This window comes from Dermacentor andersoni, chromosome 4 (genome assembly GCF_023375885.2).
Source record: "Dermacentor andersoni chromosome 4, qqDerAnde1_hic_scaffold, whole genome shotgun sequence".
Lineage (NCBI taxonomy): Eukaryota > Metazoa > Arthropoda > Arachnida > Ixodida > Ixodidae > Dermacentor > Dermacentor andersoni.
The window spans coordinates 49,544,730-49,566,976 of record NC_092817.1 but is presented as its reverse complement, the minus strand read 5'-3'; the positions used below and the strand labels follow the sequence as shown (position 1 = coordinate 49,566,976).

At 45.8% G+C, this 22,247-nt stretch overlaps 1 protein-coding gene across 1 annotated transcript in view; it reads right to left on the bottom strand.

Annotated features, from left to right (window-relative positions):
* The window catches only part of LOC126537107 (flavin-containing monooxygenase 5-like), a 36,214-nt gene extending 17,083 nt beyond the window's left edge, over positions 1–19,131 (bottom strand). The window contains exon 1 of the mRNA XM_050184250.3: positions 18,823–19,131. The gene's annotated coding sequence lies outside the window, so the exon portion shown is untranslated. The remainder of the gene's footprint in view (positions 1–18,822) is intronic.
* Positions 19,132–22,247: the final 3,116 nt, after the last annotated feature.

The window sequence follows — 22,247 nt, the reverse complement described above, 5'->3', positions numbered from 1 at the left end:
GCTGACTGTTACCTTTGAGCTGAAGGTAAAGAAAAGTATTAGCTTGTTGGATGGATGGATAGATGCAAAACTTTAATGAAGGTCCTGAGGTACACGACTCAGCGCGCTGCGGGCCGCTCCCACGTTGGGACAGTCAGGCCATCCCGTTTATTTATTTATTATGAATTGAAAACGTTGGCAACAAGTACAATAGGCCGCCTGCTATGTCTCCGCAACGCTAACTTTGGCAAATAAATGAGATATGATAATTGGAGGAAATGAAACATTTTAGCCATCAACAGGCGTCGTAGTTGCAGTAAAATAAAGGGGGAGGGGGTTCTCGTATAGTTCCCTCAGAGATTCCTCATAGCTTTACGTATCGACTAACTTTCACCTTCTTTATATTTTTGCGTTTCTTATTTCGTGATGTTCTACGTTATCTTTTGTTTTTTGCTTGTGTAGATTACCTTTTAATGTTGGCGCACATATTTTGATTAGATGGTATGTACCATGTTTTTCGTGCGGTATATTACAAAGCTGTGCGATTACATTTCGATTTGTTCTTTCTTTTAGCGACTAAACTGCAGTGGTGCATTACTATCGTTCCACTTCCATTTCGCGGCGATGGAGTGCTCCTGTTTGCAGAGAACCGCGGCCCCGTATCCACCAAGAGCTCTAACGCTACAATTGTTCGCAAGAGCTAATATGCCAGCCAACTCGAATACTGAACATTCTGTATTAGCGTAGGTTGCCAGTTAATGGAAAGATAACAGTTACGAAAGACGAAAAAACTTTGCGAATTCGCCCCCGCATTCGCACGCGACGCTTTCTGAGGTACAGCCATTGTTCGCAGCCGAAAATTCTCGAAAAGTCCTATGTTAAGTATTCGTCGAGTAGTTCAAATTGTTCGCTCAAAAATCGACCAGAACGTGAGGTATACCTCCCAGAGAAACCAATATGCGTCGAGGGCAAGACAATGGTGTCGCCGTTGGAAACGACGCCCACTCCCAGGGCCTTGCAGTGGTGCTCGCTGCTGGCAGAAATTTTCCCCAACACTAACTTGTTTTTCTAAGGATGGTAACGAGCATGACACAATAGATAGGAGATACACGTGATGATGCTAATAAGAAACGACGTGCATTCTTATAAGGTGTTTTTTTTTTTCTTACGCTAAGAAGGCCTACGTGCAAATACCGCATAGACTCGCGTAAGGGCCACAGCCATGCATGGACCGCGCCCCGAACTTGGCAGCCAAAATTTTGGAAAAAGAAATTTCTTTGGGAGAAGCAATCGCATTTCGTGCTCCGATGCCGCGCGCGCGCGCATCGGCTAAACTTTCCCGTGCCGTTACTAGATGGTGAGCGCTGCGCATTGACCTCTAATGCAATGGCGCCTTCGGGGATCCGGGGTGCGCCGTAGTCGCTGGCTATGCCGGCACCATTTTGACCAAAAGGTTCGGTCACGTGTAAGGGCCGCACCTCGTCAAAATTGTGCGGCCCTTACACGACTCTATGCGGTAATAGTGCTGGGCCCGTATTCTCGAAAGCGCCCTTACGCCACAATCTTCGCTAGAGCGAATTATAGCCAATATTGATGCTAGACATATCATTAGCAAAGGCGGTCAGCCAATGGTCTTTGCCACCGTGAATACGAGCCCCGATCTCCGTACTGTTAAATTTGTTGTAAGTCTGTAACTTATCTTGCTTCTTTTTTCTCTTTTGCTGATGTCTAGCATTTTTATTTTATTTCTTCACATTTATGGAGCGACACAGTGAAATACATCAATTCTTTAAGATGATAAACCTTAAAATTCGCCCGTCAATTCAGCGATCAGCCCCGGTGTGGTATACCCTTCCCAATCTCTGTATATTTTACTATCATTAGGGATGTCAGTATTGTGTTGCCCCTAAAAAAAAAAGAGTCTGTTGGGCTGCGATCCGCTTTATTATCAAGTCTTTTTTATTGAAATGAATATTAGGGGAGGTTGGCGCATTTATGGTGGCACCGGCTACTTCATGTCACTTGGCAAAGGAAACAAGTTTGCGTAAGAAGGGGAAATAGTGACACAAAATATGACACTCAGTAGAACACTGGATGAATAAAAAAATATAAAGTCCAACAGTACATGAATCACAAAGTTCTGTTCATGAGTGCAGTACACGTTCGCATATGTAAAGTCAGATATTTTGAACAGCCAAAACACACAACACATCTAATACACTGCAAGTACAGAACAGAATTATACATATTGCGTAAAAATTGCGATCAATACATAAATCAATTTTGAACCACTAACAACATTTATGTTACTCATTTAGCGTATTAGGATCATCTGAAACTTAATATTTTCCCAAAATGATGGTGTCCTCTAAAAACTTTTAAATAGCAAGAAGTACTCTTTTCTGAAGGCCCGCAGTCTTAATTGCTTCGAAGTCTAAATCTTCCTTCGGCTTTCTTTTTCCTTTGAAGGTTATAGAAAAGATGTCTCGAAAGGAATAAAAGTATTATGTACATTAACGTTCCTTCTGAGGTAAATCACCCACAGTGTGTACGCGCCACGGCCAAAGGTGTGAAAGAGGTCGCTCGCCGTTAACTGTGGGGCTGCAAGCCGCGCGCCTTCACGCCGCTTCCATGCAAAGGTTGCGCTTTCATTCGCGCTCGCCCTTCTCTGTAACGTGCTTCAAGAAAACTAAAATGGTTTGTCAGGATGGGCCAGCTTACTACCAAGTAGTTATCATTTACCGCTATCACTTGCGGACAAGTTGCCCAGCGAACTTAAACAAAAGAAAAGAAGCTTACAGTGCGTCTAGGAGCTTTAGATGAGATCGTGTACGGCATTGAAACGCGATCCGTATCGTCAAAGGTAGGGGACTACACGAGAGGCGTGCGTACGACTTTTAACCGATAGCGATCGGCTCTCCCGCCCTTCCTGCGTCGGTAACCTTGCCTATGCTTGACGCGGTGTTTCTCAAAGCACCCCTTGGTGGCGCGTGTAACTGTTCTTTCAGGCCACGCACAATCGTCTTTGCGTGACGTCAGGATCAGAATTTATTATTAAAATTTCGGTCATATAACAGGTATTTAGTACACAGAAGGAGGCCCCATAGTCATAGATTGTATCGAGATCTCCTGTGAAAACAAACAAACAATTATGATAGTTGCAATGACGTGTGCAAATGTTTAACCTTTTTCTCATGAACGGCGCAGTCAGCACAGCGCCTCTCCCGTCTTCTTACACGAATGTTGTCATTTATCAAGCTGGTAAGCATCTATCAAGTCAACTATAACAAACTAGCTTAGCAACAAGATTTAATAACAATCGTCTTTTCAACTTGTTTGTGCATGTATTAATTAACTCATTCATTCGCGCTTTGGCTCACTGACCCGTAGTGTGAAACTCATGTTCCTCATGCACGTTGCAGCGAAAAATGATTCACATATCCTTATACATCTGACAAAGTTGAAATGCAACACAAAAGACACATACACTAAAGTCCGTACAGAACATCAGACACGACAAAGACAATTCAACAAATTCGAGGAGGCTGTAGGCTAAAATTCAAGAGGGGGGGGGAGGGGGAAGTAAACTTTACTCACGCATTGAACTAACAAATGCTCGAATCTCCTTAATAGCGGCAATTTTGGACATGTGCTTCATGCTCTTCAGCTGGTTCTTCCAAGGCCGACTTGCCCATTAAAAATTGCACAGCCTTCACACGCACCACACGCTTCATTCGATGAGTATTAATAGTGTACGGCTTTACCAAGCGACTATGCAGATGAGCTATAACGTAAAGTTATTCCAATGGGTTTCTATTCCATTTCTGCAATCAGCCCTCCATGACTAGTGAAACGCTTTTTGGGCGTGATGTCATGTTAGAGACTGGCATAGTGGGTGAGCCACTATGCCAGTCTCTCACATGGCATCACGGAAACCGCGAAAACCTTCCACGAGATATGGCATGTACAAACTGATTATGCATCATTTGACCTAACAGAAGAAGAGTAATTATTTCCGATTCTACGCTTTTTTTTTTACATCAACCCACTGCTATTGGCCGAAATGTTTTTCGGGCTGCGCTCATTTCATCTGTCTGTCACGCGACGCCACAAGACCACGAAAACTCACCACGCCAAAATGACGTGTACGCTTTACTGGCGCATTAATATGCCGAAGATAACCGAATTTTTTTTTTCAGAATAGCCGGGGACTGCCCCGTCGCGAATGAAATAGGAGATAGCTCCCCGCAGATCGCTCTGGCACTCGGTACTCGTACCTGCCGAGAAGAATAATTTATTCGCGTACAATAAAAACATTTCCGTAGCAGAATAACGTTGTCTAGCCCTTTTGGCCACGTATGCGACATTACTCTGCCAACTTATAGTGATGAAGATCCGTTTTAGCGGAATTTTTAACCTTCCGTTGCTCACCACCACGATGTTCGACCAGCAACACAAGCTAAGCAAGGGGAAGCGGACCAATTGCAGACGCCGGCACTGCTTTCCTCGCCCGGTAATCTAGTTTCACTGCGCTAGCTCGGACCTACCGAAACGCTTTACACTTCTGCGTGTTCCCACATTTTGTCAGCCAACCAGATAAGAAAAAAAAAAACAGTCAAGGTAGGCAATGCTATTCGCTTTCAAAGCAACCAGAAGTTATCTCCTATGAACGAGGAGAAGGGTTGATTCGTCTGTACAAACAACACTGCGGGTCACCTCCCGATTATAGCGTTGGTGGTTACAGAAAATTGACGTCAGGAGGTTGGAATGAAAGCGGATTGAAATAGTTTGACGTTCTAGGGCCCCTGGTCATGTTCAAGCAACATGGGTTGACCAGACTTTACTCTAGGCATATAAAGGGCCCAAGGCTTCAAGACCGTGATGGCCGCAATGCAAGCCAACGAGCGAAACAACAAAAATGAGGGTACGACAGTGTCCACGGCGTATCACAGATGCGTAGTCCATTGCGTTGAAAGTTTTACTATGCATAAGTCGCTCCTCAACCCTAATTTTCAAGGAAATTAAGAAAAAATAATTCGGTTGCGTGATTTAAATGTGGGATACATCAGAATGGTGCAGAGTAATTATTTTCCTTGATACCAGGACTACAGCTCAGGGAGCATGTTTACTTATAGTAAATGTCATCATTTAGCAGAAAAGATTTTATACAATTTTTAAATTGGGGAGCGTAAGAATGACTTTCCTGCTCGACAATATTTAATAGCAGGGCTAGAGGTACTCTGTAGGTGTGCCCGACCATAATTTGTTCGGGTGAATTGTGTTCTGTGTTGTTTGCGCAATGGGTAACGTGATGTAGAGGCGGCTTTGCTAATGTTGTGAAGCGAATTACTTTTTATATGTAAAAGTATATCTATATCTATGTATATCTATAATATATATGTATATATAGTATGTATATCTATAAAGATATATCTGGCTCTCTTGGAGCAATGAGTGCTTGTCAAAGAGGTTGTGTGTCGGTAGACTTCGCGGCCGAGCATGATAGTTTCCGAACATTCGTATTACCTTATTTTGTAAAAGTTCTAATTTATCGTAATTTTTTTGCAGTTGTTGTTCCCCAATTTAACACAGAATAAGTAATTTTAGGGAAAGAAAGTGCGTAGTAATTTGTATTAATGAGCAACATCATTAATCATTATACATACGACCCACTGCTTAACTAAACTCATTAGCATGGGCTCAGTAAAGCTTACTTAGCTTACTTACATGAGTACCAAACGAAGTTATCTTGAGACCAGACTCTCAAGAATTTTGGTTTTTTTACTTGCTCTAGGAACTTCATTTGAAACAAAAGTTCATCCATGCGATAATCTGACTGATTATATGAGTGTAGTTTGGGTTTAAGTTATCGGTATCGCTGACAAAATTGATCCATTGTGATGCAGAAATTCTACTGGTCCCTTTATCATCTATGAATATGTTACGACTATTAAAAGTACTATAGAAGGGTTTGTGTGTGTGCCCCTAGCCTACTGAAAATACTAAGCAATCGATCCTCTATGAAGTGGACCCCCATTCAAGTAACACTTGGATGTAGACTTTTCAAGAAATATTGACACACTAATTCATCGACCGCGCCTTGGAACAGCATACGCAAAACATTTCCATAATTGCCGAACGGACGTCATTCCCAGCTACCTCATGTGGCAATGGCGATGTTAGCCATATACTCGTCGATTGCCCCAGACACGCTATGCAGAGAGAGCATTTAGAACAAGAGCTACATGCAGTTGATCCTAACCTACCTTTCTCACTCGCGAAATTGCTGGGTCCATGACTATCGAAAACAACACAGCGAAAGGTGACCCTTAAATTTATCCTATGCGGACGGGAATCGAACCCACGTCACTAGGATTCCTCAAGGACAGCTAGCAACCCGACGCATTGGCTACGTGACAGACGTACTGGGTAGGTGACGCTTTTAAGTGAACGCCTTTCACGCCAACGCTTTAGCGAACTGTGCCGCGAATGCACTATGTGCCGCTTTTCGACGAAGCTATCGCCGACATGGGTCACTGAGTATGTGCCATAGAGTGTGCGGCAAAGCGAGGGTACAATACTCCGCGTTCGCTGCCACCGGCACGCCACACTTCTCGTCTCGGAGGCCACGCGCGGACTCCTCGGCAGTGACGCTAGGTGGCGTAGCGTGTACAGAAAGAAGCGCAAGACAGGAGACCGATTGCCCCGCGACGCGTTTTTCCGCATTCGTACGCGGCGGCGCGCCACGTCTTTCGGAAGCCACGCACAGATTCGGCGGCGCCAGACGGCACTGAGCGTCCTTAGGGAAACGCGAGAGAGGAGTCCTGCTCCAATACACGCCTCATACATAATCCGTTCCGACGGGGACAGTACGTTGGGTCGCTGTAATGATTCAATGCTAATCCCATTACCGTCGACAGTCATCGTGAGATGGGTTCTGCCGCAATGTTTGGTTACGAAGTGCGGTCTACCAATCCCCAAGCAGCATTTATGACCGAATACCTTTGTTATTTTTGCCTCTGTTTTCTTTAACGAGCGTCTCCACTCGGTAGATGGGTGTTTTTGTATTACGCCCGCACCGGCATGTGGCCATTGAGTACAGGGATCGTACCCGCTGCCTTGCGTTCAACGGCAGAGCGCCATGGCCACCGAGCCACCGCCACGCGCATGCATTAACGAAGCGTGGCTTTCAGAATGACCTTACTCAAGGCCGGCGGGCCCGCGTCTTTATTGCCCAAAGGAGTTGGTTAACGATGACGCGTGGCAGGGTTACCGAGAGAGAAGTACTCTACTGGCATTTTCGCGGGAAAGACAGCACTCGGTGCACAAGATCCTGTTGTTGATGATTGTCACAGCATATCTCGAACGGCGTCGATGTCGTGGTTCGAATGTATAGCACGCGTCGTCTCGCTTCGTCTCGCTTCTCGTCACGCCGTCGGGTGGAAAATGCGCCGCCGGTGAAGGCGATGACCTTCGAGGCCAAGGAAAAACGTTTTACAGCGAGAGCTCTTGAGTTACTCTTTAGGAAATTTTAATGGCTCCGTTCGTATAATTGCACCATAGCCAGTTCATAACGTTTTCTTTGCAGAAGACAGCAGTCGCCAGGTAAAGGCCACTTGTTTACCGCACCAAGGCGTCCATCTCAAGTTCGCGACGTGTTGTGACGTCACGCTGTCGTCGCCGGGAGTGGTGTCGGGTCGTCATCGTCTGTGTTCTTGTCGTCCTTGTTCCTGTCGTCATCGCCTCTGTCGTGGTCATCGGGCCAGCTATCGCGGTTTGTTTACGCTTTTACGCTGTTTACTTTACGCTTCCTGACTGAATCGCCATGAATAGTCTTATACAGTGTGGCTTGTTATTGCCTTCAACGTAGCATTACCGACTCTGCCAACAAAATCGCATCACGTGGGGTGTATCAGTCGTTGCCCAATGGATTCCTTCACATGTAGGGATCGCCGGCAATGAAGAGGCTGATCGGCTGGCTTCAACTTGCGCTATAACGGCTGTGTCTGCCACGAAATTTTGTGCAAGCTTAATGACGCTCGTCTGCTGATTCGTCGTCACCTGCTCAAGCAGCATCCAAACCAGCGCGTCGTAAATGGAACATTTCCGCTTCGTGTGCGCGCAGTCGAGGCTTGCCTCGTCGCGCTAGAGCACTGCTACTCAAGCTAAGGGTTGGCTGCGTGAACATGTTCGAACGCTTATACCGACAGGGACGTGCGGCCAGTCCATCGTGTACGTCTTGCGGTTGCTGCGAGGCACTTCAGCACCTGATATTGGAGCGTCCCGCTTCCATTGAACAGCGCACGTCGCTTCTGAGGGACTATCACCTCCTTGGCCTGCGGTGTATGACGCTCGACAAATGTTTGTACCCCATTGGTTGGTACGTCTCGACACAATCGGGCTCACCGCGCTCTCCTTACTTTTCTAGAAGTAACTAATTTAGGTTCACGTTTGTGGCCTATTTCTACGTTTCAAATGACAATGAAGTTACCTCAGACACTATTCTATCTTAGCATTCTTGGGTAACGTGACCTGCAGTGACCGGCCCTACTGTGTGCGACCTGTGCTATGTGCGTTCTACTTTATCTTTTGATATTTGTCATCTTTCTTGTTCTTTCCTCTTCCCTCCCCTTCTTCCTATCTTCCATTTCTGTTTTTCTGTCTCCTCCTCTATGAAGAGTAGGCAGGCGTTGTGCCCCTCCTGCTCGTCGCTTTCCCTTTCCTGTCATGTGTATATATGTTTTAAAAGCAAATAATAAAAATACCGTACACTGGAATTCGCACTATGAGCCTTACACTGTGATCATGATGACATACGGTACCTTCAGGATTTTTGTTTTTGTTGTTGTTGTTATCCTGAATGCTCGGGGTGCATATATTGGGTGTTCAGTTACTTGGACCAAGACCTGAAAAAAAAAAAAAAAAAACTAGGGCTATAGAGAAATCGTACCGACTGCGTAGTAGCCGTATCATGTGTACTTACAGCGAGTATTTTTTTCATCACGAAGTAATAATTAATTAATTGCTAATAATGAGCGAACTTTTTTAATTATTGCTCGAATCGCAAACATATCAATTACAATGCTGTAGGGCACCTTAAGTAACCTCCGAATCAAGTATTTACTTCGTGATGAAGTGTGCCTGGTTGTTCATTCCCAGAAAAAACTAAATCCCGCGATGTACGCGAAATATGAAACAGATGAACGCTCGTGGACCACTACTCAAGCGCCTCCAAGCAACCTTTGAAATATATGCAAGGTTTCGTCATGTAGGATGGCTCGAGAGATTTTGCGACCTAGCAAGCGTGGTGCGATAAGCGTCGGCATCTGTGGACGCAAGAATGTTGTGCTATATATCCCCAAATAGTGACTGCACAGTGAGCTGGGCTGGATAGTTAAGTATGTCGTCCGGGTTCAGCCTAGCGAGGTCACTTTTGTGTTAAAGTGCTTGTATAAAGTAGTGCAATTAAAAACTTCCAAGCCAGGGCAACAACGACAACTTACGCACGTAGATGCACAGATGCGAAATTATGCGGCGTTCGGTGTCAACGCTAAGCGCCTCGTCTTTGTGAATCTTCCGCGGCAAGGCATTGATTACAGCTGAAATCACTGCGCGGGCATATTGGCAAACTACCCGACTTGGCCGAACGGCGTCCTCGCAGTCATCGGACACGTGCGAAGGAAATCGTAAACCCACATTCAGGCTCACCCTTCTATGCATGTTAAATAGATGGCAGATTGGAGAGCAACGGTATCCGTCTATGAGCGAAAACGTTTGTGTTCTTTTTTTTCCTCAGCGCTGTCGTACGACGTACTAAAACGTTTTCACGCTGCACAGAAATGCACACCTTGGATCGACGACTAACCTTGCTTACTGCCCGCGCCACCGCATTCCAATATGTTTTAAAGCGCAGGATGTCACGCACAAAGAGAGCGGCACAGCCGGTGGGATTGTCCACAACGTGTTTCTCGAATGTTTCGTTGTGTATGTAGCCTTGGAACTCCTGTTGACTTCTTCATGCTGTCACGATTGTACCGAAGAATTTGCGTTGAGTGTGTCCTCGTCCGACTGCTGTTAGCTCTCTACTGGCTGCCTACAAACACTTGTCCCGACGGTGTTTCATGCTTTTTTCCGCAAGTATTGTGGCCTAGCTAGTGCCGTTGCTGTACGCTCTTCATCGGGTGGTCACACCTCCTTGGGCACCCGTTGTATTTTACTCGCTGAAGATAAACGTTGGTTAGCAAGGCTAGGATGTCTTTCCTCAGTGCAGTTCACGTCTGGTACGATAAGCATGGCTCATTTTCACGCTCTCGTTGGCACTAATCCCTCTTTTGACCACAACCGCGGTACAACGAAGCGTCTCGTCTGCAGTTCTCAGCGAGTGTGAAGTCCAGTAAGTCGTCACGCAGAGTCCACTTATGCAGTTTGTGGAGATTAAAAGTTTTGCTGCAGCAAAAGTGTTGTAGAACTGCAGGCGTTGGTATGCATTAGTACTTAGAAAAAGGAGAGGGGAAAAATACCTGAGGCAGAAGACAAGGGCAAAAAACACGGCGATGACAAAACGTCCTGCGCATTCTATTCGTCGTCCCCGTGTTTTATCGAACTGTATTTTCTCCCCTTTATTTAATACTTCTGGCTCTGCTAATAGCCTGTATGACAAATGCCCATAGTTGGGTAGTAGTAGTAGTAGTATAAAGTTTATTTCTCTTATGTGCTTTGGTTGGTGGATGGGCACCTTAGTACAGGACGCCACTAGTCTCTAGCTGTGTTTCGCTGGGCTTAACCGAGAAGAGCTCTCTGGCTCTCTAGACTTTCGCTGGTGTTGCGACTCGGGGTTCCAAGATGTGGTTTGTCCTTTCATCGTGGAGGAGTAAGAGAACGTGGGGCTGGGCCCGATATCCAAGGCGTCTTACACACAAGCTTATATTACACAATTACAAAAGTTTCAAAGAAGTACTGAAACATAAGTTCATGAGGAAGTTGTAGCCGCCGATCACGCCAGACGTCCGTCGCTCTTTTTATCCCCTTCGTTCTCATTGTTCAGTCGCCTTCCCCCAATCCGGCGTCAGGAGACGGATGACATCAGGTCCCACCAATCGTTGCCCTTCCCCTCCGAAAGCAGCTTTATCCAAAACACACGCACATTACGGGGCACGAACAGGGGAGGGAGGATAGCACACTGACCCCGTCTCCGGCGTGCACGTGCGAGTTTGGGCGGGTGGCAGGTGAAGGACAGTTGCCTCGCTAATTGCCCAAACCTCTCCTGACAGAGGTGCTCCACTGGTGGCCATATATCACCCCAGTGGAGAATGGTTTTGACGACGCCGTCGGCCCGTTCCCCATTATCGCGGTATCCGTGACCGGCGATTGTCGCGGGGCTAGCGGCCGATCACAACACCAGCAAGACAAACCTCCAACTGCCTATTACTTGTCATTTCTTTGTGGATCACTCTCGCTACACTCCACAATGTCTTCGTTTCGCCATTCAACTTGCCACTTTCGCCGGCTTAGAACATCAACGGCCTCTTTTTTGGCAGCAAAAAGTCATCAACGCTGCGTGGTTGATCGCAATACAATAGAAACGTCCTCCAATATTTGACCCCCCCCCCCCCCCCCACCAAGACAAAAGCAAAGAAGAAAAATATATCCACAATGTTCCAATTGGACAGGCGGCAAAAGCCCAGAGAAATTGCGCGTCAAGGTTAGCTGCTTTGAGATCTAGAACGCGATCGCAATCGAAGCAGTGCGTTCGCAAAACGGCAGGACTAGGCACGGGAGAGCCACCGGTAGTCATCAAAACCTAGATTAACATGTAGGGCAATGCAAGGGCACTGTGTTCCAGGTCTCGCCAGGTCTCTCTGCTGATCGAGAGAGCGGTCATATGCGAAGTCAGAACAGGTCCGGTAGGCCGTGAGGCGACATTGAACGCATTTTGCCGCGTCTGTGATTCAGCTAAAAATGGTTGTTGTTTACTTTTCAGACGGCGACCGACGTAACCTCGCTCCGGGCGGCTATGATCGGTTTTACAATTGTTTGTGAGTGTCCTTCGACGTTGCGCCGCTGCTTGTTTCAATGGGGGAAGCGGTCGACCTTGTCCAAGGTCTGCTCGGGTGCCTTTCGCCGCCTTTTTCCTTTTTCTTTTCTATCCGAAGGAGAAACGGCGTCAGTGATCGCGTCGCGGTTCACGTGCACGCCGCGGGGCATATGCGCGTGCGCGAGACAAAAATAAATAAAATAATAATAATAATAAAACGTCGCGGAGGGCATCTTCGCCGTCGTCGTCTCGATCGTCCAGTGTTGCCCCATCTGTATTCCTATACGGCAGGATGCCAGGTCTTATTTCCTCGAAAATCGTCGGCTATCGGGGAGTCCTCCATATTCCTTGCGCGTGCCTATAAGTGGAGGCTGCAGACCGAGAGAAGGCTTAACTCCTTCAACAGTCCTTGCGGCATACTACTGAGGTGACTGCAAGCTGGAAGGCGGGCGTAAACACGAGGAAACACGACTTGGATGGTGACGCGCGTCGTGTTAGCGTTGTTAACACGAAGAACTGCGCCAGTTGGTAACTTCATAATTGAAAACTGAAGCAATAGAACGCTGAGAGAAGAGCAACATATAGACATCGCTCGTGTTTTCTTTTTTTAGATGTATAAACATGGGCATGTAGGCTACGTAAGAACCAGCTATTTCAAGATCTCAATCTCGTACCTCAAGCAACACATTGTAAGAAAAAAAAGAATAGAAAGAAGAAAATATCAAAAAGCTCGACAGATACAGGAACACAAGTGCACATATAATTTCTCTACGGGTACCAGCACCGAAAGCACAGTCCAGAAACTACAGGATGGTCACCAATTACACAGGAATGAAGAAGTCCGCACAAGTCTCTTTACACATACGCAAGGTCAACATCACCGCGAGATCAGCTCGGCAAAAAAGAAGCCCAACATGGAGAAGAGAAAACAGTAATGTCATTTATAGGCAGTCTATAAGATTACCCTCCACTAAAAAATCGTGAAGGGCACTAACGGCACGCCCTTCCTTACTGGGGCATGACCACGGTCTGAGCACTTTGCTCACTGGGATAGGACGTCTGTCAAAGATGTTCAAAACGGTCACGCAAGCGAGTTCGCTGTTCGTCATATTGAGAACATTCTATGATAATCTGCACCACCGAAGCGTCGGAGTGATCACGCTAACTACAATGTTTTGTCTTTTGGCGCGGCACAAGAAGTGAGGCGTCTAGGTCGCTTCCAAGTAGACAACGGAGGAGCGTGTCAAACGTGCCGTAAATTTTTTTTTTGGTTCGGTGAAAACCGAAGAAATGGGTCAACTCCGTATAGGAGTGAAGACTTTGCATGTTCGTCGAACCGCATGTCACTGCAAGGAGTGCACCGTAGGGCGCAAAGAGAATTCTTGGCCTCTGGTGCAGACACTGTCACGGGCGTCAGGGTACTTAAGAGGAAGCTTTAGCTCGGGCCCAACTCCGACGTGGCCTATTCAAATACATGTAAAACGCAAAAACGTTTTTTATGAGATAACCCCTGGACCGATTCTAATGAAATTTGTTGCATTTGAAAGTTTTCTTAAAAAGATTTTCAAATATTTGACCGTCTGAAAAAAATAGAAGCGCGATGTTTCCAAATTGATAGCTCTGTATCAAAAACTGATATCGCGGTTCTGTAAACGGCATCCATTAGATCATTCAAAGCGGACAAATTCGATATGTCATTTTTCATCTTACGTGAATTTGTTACGTTGGTTACTGGGGTTCCGCAAGAGTTGTATTTTCCTATTACTAAATTTTTTATAGTCGTGTAACACATCAATTTTGTCCGCTTTAGATTTACTATTAGATGCAATTCACAAAATTGTATTATCATTTTTCGTTGTTGAGTTATAGAGTTGTAAACTTGATAGTTTCGTTTTTTGAAAATTTTCAATTTCTGCCAATTTTCAATAAAATATTGACGACCTAACTCAAAAATTCGAAAAAGACAGTCACTAGATTATAAGTTTTCCTTTTAAATGCAACAAACCTCGTCAAATTTGGTGCAGTGGTTGCCGATAAAAACGAATTCTTCTTTTACATATATTTAGATAGGAGCACCCGAGCTAAAGCTTCCTCTTAATGTGCATGCTGCGATGGCTAGTCTGTCTGCCACCTCATTTCTAACGATTATCACATGGCATCGTGCTGTGTCTATATGTGTTCCTGTTCTCTATTCTGTCTGCATTCTGTTTTCCCTGGTTTTAATCACGTGCTTGTGTTCGTAAGCGTAGTCCAGTGGTAGTGACATTTACAGCGCGAACACTACGGAGGCACTGTGAAGAAGTTCAAGCAGCGTCCCACTTTTTAAGCCTCTCGCAGGTGGTCTCCGAGGTAGTGAAAATGGGGATAAGAGGTTCTACTATTTTGCTGACCTTCTCATCACGGTTATAAAAAGCGAGACATTACCATGTAGGAAGCTGGGTTCGTATTCGCGAAAAAGTTATTACGCTTAAGCTTTTCTTAAGAGGTGAAGTCAAATAATCGTGGTGCCAGACAATAGAGGCGAAGACGGCCGACCAATAACGAACGGAACTTACGAACGAAAAACTTCGTATTCGCAACGGTTTATCGGCCGTGTTTTTTGTCATTGGCTGGCCGCCTTGGCTAATAATATGTCTGGCATCAGGATTGGCTGCAATTTTCTCTTAGGAACAACTCTAGCGTAAAGGCTTTTCGGGAATAAGGATCCCGGGCCCGTATTCACAAAACGTTCTTACGCTAAAAGCGTTCGTGCCAGCCAATAGTGATGTAGGACACATCATTAGCGAAGGCGATCAGTCAATTAAAAACAACATTTACGAACGAAAAGCTTTGTGAATTCGGCCCCTGATACTTTAGCAGAGGGAAATGACCTTGAACGTTTACTTTCAGTGTTACGTCTTGGTTTTTTTTTTTTGGCCGTACGCTAATGAAATGCGAATGCTTTCGTTAACATTTATGCAAAAGCAGCCGACGCCTAACGTCTTGCAGCCGGTGTTTTTAGTAAGATTGCCGGATTTAAGAAGATTGCTGAATGAAAAAAAGGATGGCACACCAAGGCGACTTCGCACGAAAAATACACATCGCAATTTCGTAAGCTCAGAGCATATATATATATATATATATATATATATATATATATATATATATATATATATATATATATATATATATATATATATATATATATAACCGACAGAATAAAATATTTTATTTTGCAGTTTCGGTGTAACGGTTACATTGTTTATCCAAGTTTTACGAGGTTACAATTCACCAGTTATAGGTATATTTCAGAGTGCAGCGTAATATATCACTTTTTCAACGTTTTGAATACGTCCCTAAACAAATTCAGTACAAAAAATTCTGATGACTTGTTTCTGAAAAGATTGTAAAGTTGATGCTTATTAAAATTTATTTAGCAGATTGCTTGTGATATTGAAAAAAAAAGCTATGGGTTCTAAATCAAAACACATTCGTTCAAACGGCCATTAGAATTTCGTTCGTATAAATGCAACACATATCGTTCAAACAGGTTCAGCGCTCTCCAAGCAAGAGCGTTGCTGTGTCGAATATCTAAATTGGCGAGTGCTCAACGTAATGCGTCATCTGATGTAGCGGTAGATTGACAGACCGTCGTGTGTCTATCATTGTGACAGCACAGGCACCCTGACCTAGTGTGTCTGAGCGTGTGTCATCATTGGCCAGCTTCCATGTTTACATATTAGATATGCGCCGCCCTCTCTTTCCGACTTCCGTAGCAAGACTTGGCAAGCGCTGCCAGTAGTATTCTGTCGAAGCTTGTTGATGTTCTTGAAGCAAGTATGTGACCTCGCATGCATAGAACGAGTCTTTTCCACTTTTCCTCTATTGAAATGGTCGTCCTGGCGGGCCATTTCATTTTTTTGTCTTTGTTTTTTTCCTTCTTCACGAAGGCAATTCCCCAGGCAGTATCTAAATGTTGAAGACAACAGTGCAGTGGCTTCGTGGTTCATTAGCAATGCAACGCTTTGGCTCATTTGTAAGCCTGCCAGTGAAAATTCGATGAAAATGCGAGTATGGCGACTGCATTGATGTGACCCTGCGCCGCTGTTCGTTATGATATCTGCCTTTGTTATACGGTGTAGCCATGGGGCCAAAATCACAGTGCTCTTCGTTCGCAAGTGCTCTATTGTGAGCGGCTGCATGGTCGCCTTCGCCAACGATAAGTCCAACATCGAGACTGAAAGGCATCTGCTTTCACGAACAGCTCTATAGCGTAAAAACGTTTTTGTGAATCCGGGGCCAGCATTCTAAACTTCATTCTTCATTTCTTTCTTTTTTTTATTTACAGGCTTTCGTATATCTCTTTAAAGAAGTAGAACTAGGGGCCCATATTAAAAATATATTCATATAAACTCGCAAATCGTTCTTTCGAAAACATTGTGGACTATACCGGGTGTTTTTTTTTTCCGATAGACCAAAAAAATAAAATGCATGGAGTGTGTAGCGCTATTTGGTCGCTTCAGGTTGACTACCTACAGAGGCGGACTTTGCTTAGCCGCTAAATCACACTGCGCAGATAGCTATAATTAAATAGAAATTCACTAGTTAGCTCGTTAAATATTCACTGTAGAATGCGCGTTGCAATTGCGAAACTTAAGCCGAGCAGTGGAGGAAGCCCTAAGACAAGCATCACCGATATCCGTCCCCAAAATGTGACAATAAAAAAGGAATTGTCCTTTAACTGAAGGTCGTCACGAAACGCCCAAAAAGACATTTTTAAGAAACTGCTTAGCTGAAACGCTTTTTTTTTTTCATGCACGTTTTAAGGACGTTTGCGCTACGCACTCGGAATGTTAGAAATTGACCAAGCTGACGACTCTGAGCACGAGCAATGGCTCGCTGACAAATAATAATAATAATAATAATAATAATAATAATAATAATAATAATAATAATAATAATAATAATAATAATAATAATAATAATAATAATAATAATAATTTAGTTGATCATTTCTTTCTGTAGAAAAAGGCATGCTTGAGGAAACGCCCAGAAGCCGTATTAAACCGATTTTCATTCGGTAATGTTGTTTGGCGAATTGGCCGACTACTTTCGCTGATATGCTCGACGATCCGCTCGCATGTTCTTACGAGTATTTCTTGCGCGGGAACTTCTTTTTTTTTGCGAATGCGGACCCAGGTATCACTTTATGGAAGTGTGCGATTATCCCAGTTGTAGAGAGCTTGCGCGGCAAATGAAGGCGAGAAAAAAAAGAAAATGAGCTTTAGAATTTCGAAGGCAAAGTGGGTTTCTTGCATGCGTCAGATGTTTAACGAATGTGAGCACTAAACATCGGTTAAACCCGCCTATCTTTATGTTGCCAACAAAATGAACGAACGCCCGACCGATCTCCAACAGCGGCAGCTCGGGACTCCGCTTAAAAATATTCGCTCTATGATACGCAGGAAAAAAAAAAAAATCCGCAGAGACACTTAGGACTGCTTACGTGTGGGAATGGGAAAACATTATACCGTTCGTAGACCTCGCAACGTCATGAACGCGCTCATTACACGCATCAACGAGCTCGTGAGCGCGCGCGCTGTAGGTTCACCTTTAGTCAGGCTGAACCGTGGAGCCGCCGCGGTGTAGGAGAAGCGTGCTCGTCTCACACCCCGGAGGCCCGGCTTCATTTCCCACTCAGACACGAAAATTTATTTTCAAAGCCATTGATTTACTTTGTTTACAGGAACCTCCCTCAGAAATTTGACGTCAGTCCGAGCATTCTTTCACGCGTTTGTTCTCTAAGCCGTCGGCCATTTTTAGGCACCACGTTCCGGTCACGTCGGCGGATTTTCGCGTAATGGGGCACATAGTGCATTCTCAATAAGAAAATTGCACGTGGACTCTCCTCAGGGAAGTTGTCTGAATGACGCGTAAGCATTTCGCAGTAACGAGGTGGTGTGTTGAGTGGTCGCGCTCTGCTGTGTTTGGCATTATTGCGAGAATGGCCGTGAAAGAAACGTAAAACGGAGAAGCGCGGTTGCGACACCGAACTATTAAGTTGCGCTGATGGCGTTCCGATCCGAAGCCACGGTTGCGCCACAATTCTGGCTTTGCTAAAGGTGTGCCTAGTGCGCGCCCGATTGCGCGCGTCACGTGATCACAGAGACGCGCTCGTGCCACTGCTCGCCCGTTCGTCGTCGTCTTCCACAGGTAACTGGCTCTATGTTGAAAGTCATCGTCTTACGCCAAGGACAGACGGACAGACGCACGGACAGTTTTCTCTTTACGTAACCATATGAATGCTTATGCATTGGGAGCGCTTTAGTTTAGCGCATTGCCAAGCACAATGACCGCTCAGAGTGACACTTAATTTATTCGTCTGTTGCCATGCGCCGCGCCCCGCCCACGCGAACCGACACGCTGGGTTCGGCCAGGAATTTGCAGCAATAGCGTTTTTACTTCGGAAACGTTTCTGAGAACCACTCGGACTCCAATAAGGCAATAACGAGTCAAATTATTTTCCCACACTAGCTGCTGTCCCATACCACGAGCGCCGAAATAAATGCCCTAGCCTGCTGCCGCGGTGGTCTTTAATATCTCTTTCATATCTGGTATGATGCTGCCAGTATGGTTTTTCTACTACTTTGATTTCGACGAGAACAGCTGCTCTAGCGCAACACACAATTCGCAAAACACAATACGCAGCGAAGGCCCGTTATTTCCGTCGCGCATGCGACGACAACGGACGCAGCTGTTACGTAAAAATGATTTAAAAAATAAAAATAAAGGGAGGGGGGCGGGGAGGTGATCGAGGAAGCGACACTCACGTTCTCCCTGCCTGCAGCTGCGTCCGGACGGCGATGCTGTCGTCTACTGCGGCTGTGCGCCGCGTACTCCACGAACAAATGAAGGAAACTGTCTCGCAGCCCTAAGTCTCGCAGCCGCTGCTCTTGAATTCCCGGCGAACGCCTCTTGTCTGGCATTGACTCCTCAAGTTTTTCCAGGCGCAGGTCTCTCCGACAGCGCAACCGATTCTTGCTCTGGAGGCGTGCGCAAACGCGCACGCTGTCGAAGGTCGGCAATATGGGAAAGGACCCTCCGTCCGCCGGAGAGCCGCTAAACGAGCCCGATAAAAACGAAACCCCCGCGCGTACGGTAACGCAGCCAGCAGCAGCAGCAGCAGCAAGCCTCCTGCTGCTCCCTCTCACTCACTCAATTTCTCACTCTCCGCACTTTCGCCCTCGTGTTTCCGGCTCGGGATGTTGCTTGGCGCTCCTTCTCCCTCGCCACTTGACGGCCTCGCAGCAATGGCGATGGTCGGCATTGGTGCGCGCCGATTGAGACGACGCGCGCGATTCTAAAAAATCGAAGGGCACTCACTCGCCGTGTGCCCTTCTCTACCAACGTGTGGGTATAGGACACTCTTCCGCGAGTGCGGTATGTGCGCGTAGTACGCAACCCAGACCACCATTTAGTTGCGCTATCGCCGTCGTCGCGGCAAATTTTTTGGAAGGACAGTGGCGCCGATTACGGCGAGATAAACGACCCAGCCGGCCTCTGGTCGCGAGTGCGCCAACCTCTGGGAAAAGCGAGAGCTCTCCCGAGGTCGTGGTGGCACAGCTCGCTGAAAATCCTCCACCGCCGTTGATGCGACGACGATGACGACGATGCCTAACCTAGAGTTACGTCGTAAATACTTTCGACTATGCCTTTTTCATAAGATTTATTACACTAACGAAACACTTAAGGATGAACTAATGTCCCCGCCATCATACATATCGTCACGCACGGATCATCGTTCTAAAGTTGAAGTTCCAAGTTGTCGCACCAACGTTTATTTTGATTCCTTTTTACCAAGAACGACGTATGACTGGAACCGCCTCCCTGCCTCCATCACTGCCATTTCTGACACCACAAACTTCAAGAATATTGTTAACGAATTTGTTTGTAATAATCACCACTCCTCTCTGTAATGCCTCCGGGCCTTGAGAGTATGACAATAAATAAATGACAACACTAATGTTATCTTCTTGCATCACGTCGCGGAGGGAACCGTCTCCCGGCGAACCTCTGGGAGAACTCCAGCGACTTCGGCATACTTATACCTGACCAGCTATATAGCTAAGCAAGTTCTTGAATGCCGAAATAGCCGAAGTCTCTAAAGAGGTGCCCTTTAAGGAAGTATACAAAATAACTGCAGGCTGCACTTTCAGACTCAAAGCATTCACCAACTAGTCTCCACGGAGACACAAAAAGAAAATGGCACCACCCGACGCGATTTCCCGTACACCCTCAAGCTTCACTGATACATGCAAAAAAAAAAAAAAGAAATACACCTAATGTATGCCGGTCTTCGACCAAACCATGCTGCTTCGTCCAAGAACTTATAGTAGACGGAGACGAAACGTTATAAAGGACGACGCAACACCGGACCATCCACGCCAAAACACACAGCCTACACGATAGTTCGAATCGTGTCTTCGCGATTTGAAATGTCGAACCTGGCGAAAAGCGGCAGTGCGGATATCTTGACCCTTCCTCCGCTAGCTCAGAGCCTTTACAAAGTTGAGCGCCGCCCAATACAATGCTTGTCCACCCTTCCTCGTCCGCCACGGAAAAATGCGCACCTCGTTAAAATAAACTGCGTTCGCCTGGGTAAAGTAAAGCGCGAAAATGAACGAACATTCTTTTCGAAGAGGATGCAGCAGTTACCATTTGACAGCCCGTGTCTCTAAACATACAACGCCGCTACTTGGTCGAAAACTGCCGGTGAACCACTGTCGTCCCGTCTGCGCCTTGAAGGGCTCACTCTCATCTTCCTGCCCCGAAGATGCGTTTGTATATTTTCCACTCTTCGCTAAGGCCGGTGCCCTTCTTTGTCCTTTCGCACCTTCGACAGCGATTACCTTTATGAGCTGTTCGCTGTAATCGTAAACCACTGCGTTGATGATCTGCGTTGTAACCGAAGCCAGCTGATTCCCGATGCAGCACTTATTTAAACCACTTCTGACGTCGCAGTCTGAGAACAGCTTCGATGTGACGCGCTCGGGTCGTCTTTGTCGTCGTCGTGCCATCGTCGTAGTTTCCATCTTCGGTATGTCTGTTGTCTTCGAAGACGACTCATAATGTGTGTGTACAAGATGGTTTACGCAGCTATCGCTTTCGAAGCTCGTGTGCACAGCAGAAGACTTCTTGTCCATGGCACGACTGCAACATGGCGAGCATGTTGTGAACATCCGTCCATGAATATTTGGCGCAAACGCAGATAAATGCCGTTGCTCCCGACCCACTACTACTACTACTACTACTACTACTACTACTACTACTACTACTACTACTACTACTACTACTACTACTGCCCATACTACTATTACTACTACTACTACTGTCCATACTACTATTACTACTACTACTACTGCTCCTACTACTTCTACTGCACCTAATTACTACTATTACTATTGCCACTACTATTTCTACTGCCCCTACTACTATTACTACTACTACTACAACTACTGCTGCTAATATTACCTCTGCCACTGCTGCTGCTGCTACTACTACTACTTCTACCACTACTGCCACTACTACTACTACTACTACTACTACTACTACTACTACTACTACTACTACTACTACTACTACTACTACTAGTACTACTACTACTACTACTATATCACGTATGTTTATTTATTTCTTATTATTTTTGTAGCATGCCGTTTTAGCGCTCGGTTGTCTGTCCTCGTCACATCGCGCAAAGGCGACGACCGACCCTGTCAGTGCCACGAGCCACGCACACGTTTTTTTTTTTTTTTTAAAGTGAAGCTTTCTTTGTCTCTTCGCCCCAATTTTCGGGCGCTGCTGCTTCTATTGTGGTCTAGCTCGCACGCGCCGCTGGATTTCTTGCAACACCCCCAGATGGCGCTCGCCTCCGCGCATATCCAGAGAAGAAAGGAGAGCGCTATGTGTGACTTTTTCAGACATTACTGGAGCCTATGACAACGTAAACCGTAAGTTATTGTGGGTATTCTGGAAGGGCAAGGCATAGGTAACGACTGTATGCAAGTTTTGAGAGAGATTTACCTAGAAAATACAGTTTACGTTGAATAGGAAGGGATGAGGAGCGAGGAGCAAGTTGATATCAAGGGACTGAGAGAGGGGTGCCCTCTATCCCCGCTGTTGTTTATGATGTACATAGTAAAGATGGAAAAGGTGCTAGGGCGAAGCAATATCGAGTTTAATCTTTCATACAAACAGG